Genomic DNA, 2,987 nt, shown 5'->3' with positions numbered 1-2,987 from the left:
GGATACCATTGTAGAATTCGTTGAAGATTTTAGTCGTTTTGTTTTATCCATCGCAAAACACGTCCAGGAGCGAGGTTTTTGATCAATATGCTTAAATTAAATGAATCATCAATCATACAACGCAAAATTTATAACCAACTACACAGGAAATATTTCCACACGCAGATCTGTGACAGCAAAAACATTTCCTGAGAAAATCTGCGTTCAACCAAGCTATTGTTCTATGTATCTTTTATCACTTGCCCTAATATCAATAAAACCTAACTTAAAATAACAAAACTTATCCTTATCATTTAGCTCACTTGCTAGGACGACGGATCCAAATCGACGGTAAGTAAAATTGACACTATATAAATCTAACATTTAATCTTGATTCTGCCGGCCTACCTTTCCAGAGAACGAACACCAAGTAAATAAAACCGTGTGCGCAGAACTGTGGAGAACAGATTGTCATAATGTCTCAACCCACACACTACAATACCACCAACGATGTATATACGTATAATGAAGAGGGGAGGGGGCGGATGGAGAAGAATGTGTGCGAGCAAAAAACAAAGCTGCGCACCCCGCTGCGCAAAGCGATCGAAAACTTGTCAGCTACTCGCTCCATGTAGCTAGAGAGCAAAAACCAATAACGATAAGCGAGGTGAAAGGGAAAAGAGAGAAGAAAGAGAACGTGGGTGTGAACAATTTTTCGGCCATTATCATTTTTGCGCCAACACGGTCGCGTACCGGAGCTTTTTAGTCAAAAAGAGATAAACATCCCGCTGCGCAAAGCGATCGAAAACTTGTCAGCTACTCGCTCCATGTAGCTAGAGAGCAAAAACCAATAACGATAAAGCGAGGTGAAAGGGAAAGGAGAGAAGAAAGAGAACGTGGGTGTGAACAATTTTTCGGCCATTATCATTTTTGCGCCAACACGGTCGCGTACCGGAGCTTTTTAGTCAAAAAGAGATAAACATCCCGCTGCGCAAAGCGATCGAAAACTTGTCAGCTACTCGCTCCATGTAGCTAGAGAGCAAAACCCATAACGATAAAGCGAGGTGAAAGGGAAAGAGAGAAGAAAGAGAACGTGGGTGTGAACTATTTTTCGGCCATTATCATTTTTGGCGCCAACACGGTCGCGTACCGGAGCTTTTTTAGTCAAAAGAGACATACACATACAGCGCGCTCTCTCGAAAGCGCGGGCCCGCTGGGCAAAGCGATCGAAAACTTGTCAGCCACTCGCTCAATATAGCTAGAGAGCAAAATCCAATAAGGATAAAGCGAGATGAAAGGGAAAAGAGGGGAGAAAGAAAACGTGGGTGTGAAACATTTTTCGGCCATTATCATTTTTGCGCCAACACGGTTGCGTACCAGACTTTTTTTGTCAAAAAGCGACATACACATACAACGCGCTCTCTCGAAATACCGTAAACGCTTCAACCGATCAAGAGCTTCGATCGGTTTCTTCGGACATTTCTGCTCGCTTTCTCGATCGGTTCGGGGGGGGGCGGAAAGCGAGCTAGAAAGCGAGCTCAAAAACTGCTCGATTTTGTTTTGCGGGATACAGCGCGCTCTCTCGAAATACCGTAAACGCTTCAACCGATCAAGAGCTTCGATCGGTTCTTCGGACATTTCTGCTCGCCCGCACAAAAATCGAGCAGTTTTTGAGCTCGCTTTCTAGCTCGCTTTCCGCCGAAACCGATCGAGAAAGCGAGCAGAAATGTCCGAAGAACCGATCGAAGCTCTTGATCGGTTGAAGCGTTTACGGTATTTCGAGAGAGCGCGCTGTATGTGTATGTCTCTTTTTGACAAAAAAGCTCCGGTACGCGACCGTGTTGGCGCAAAAATGATAATGGCCGAAAAATAGTTCACACCCACGTTCTCTTTCTTCTCTCTTTTCCCTTTCACCTCGCTTTATCGTTATTGGTTTTTGCTCTCTAGCTACATTGAGCGAGTGCTGACAAGTTTTCGATCGCTTTGCGCAGCGGGCGCTTTCTCGATCGGTTTCGGCGGAAAGCGAGCTAGAAAGCGAGCTCAAAAACTGCTCGATTTTGTTGTGCGGGGGGTGGTTAAGAAGTTTTCGATCGCTTTGCGCAGTGGGTAAGCTTCCAGCAACTCGAAAAACGCTAACAATCTGCTCGAAAATGTCACTTTGGAATCCCGCTGCGCAAAACGATCGAAAACTTCTCAACCTCTCGCTCAATGTAGCTACAGAGCAGGAATTAATAATGATAAAGCGAGGTGAAAAGATGTGGAAGAGGGAAAGGAGGGGAGAAAGAGAACGTTGGTGTGAACTGTTTTTCGGCCACTATCATTTTTGCGCCATCACGGTCGTGTACCGGAGCTTTTTTTGACAGAAAGAGAAAACCCCATACAGCGCGCTCTCTCGAACAACCGTAAACGCTTCATCGATCAAGAGCTTCGATCGGTTCTTCGGACGTTTCTGCTCGCTTTCTCGATCGGTTTCGGCGGAAAGCGAGCTAGAAAGCGAGCTCAAAAACTGCTCGATTTTGTTGTGCGGGATACAGTCATTATCCAATTTACGCTATCGTACGGGACCGAGCGCAATAGCGTATCTCGAGTTTTCGCGTACAGTCATTATCCGATATACGCTATCGTACGGGACCGAGCTCAAAAGCGTATCTCGAGTTTTTCGCGTATAGCGGATTCCTATGCAAAATAGTTTACACTACCGGTTCGAGGGTTGAAAAATATCGCCACAGAGTTGTGCATTAATGGTTTTTGTTGTAAAACAGGTATCTTTTGCACAAATTTAATGCAAAATGCTTTTAGAACATAAAGGAAATTAAAAAAAAAATGAAACATATTTCAAAGAATTAAAATAATTGAAAAAAAAACACATGGAGCTGTCAAATATAGAGGAATTGCGTACTGTGAATTCGCGTATATCGAGTATCGCGTACTGCGGATAATTGCTGTATAGCGGATTTGTATGGTAAAATAGTTTACACTACTTGTTCGAGGGTTGAAAAATATCGCCA

This window comes from Anopheles merus, chromosome X, assembly GCF_017562075.2.
Source record: "Anopheles merus strain MAF chromosome X, AmerM5.1, whole genome shotgun sequence".
NCBI classification, from domain to species: Eukaryota; Metazoa; Arthropoda; class Insecta; order Diptera; family Culicidae; genus Anopheles; species Anopheles merus.
This window is presented reverse-complemented; position numbering follows the sequence as displayed.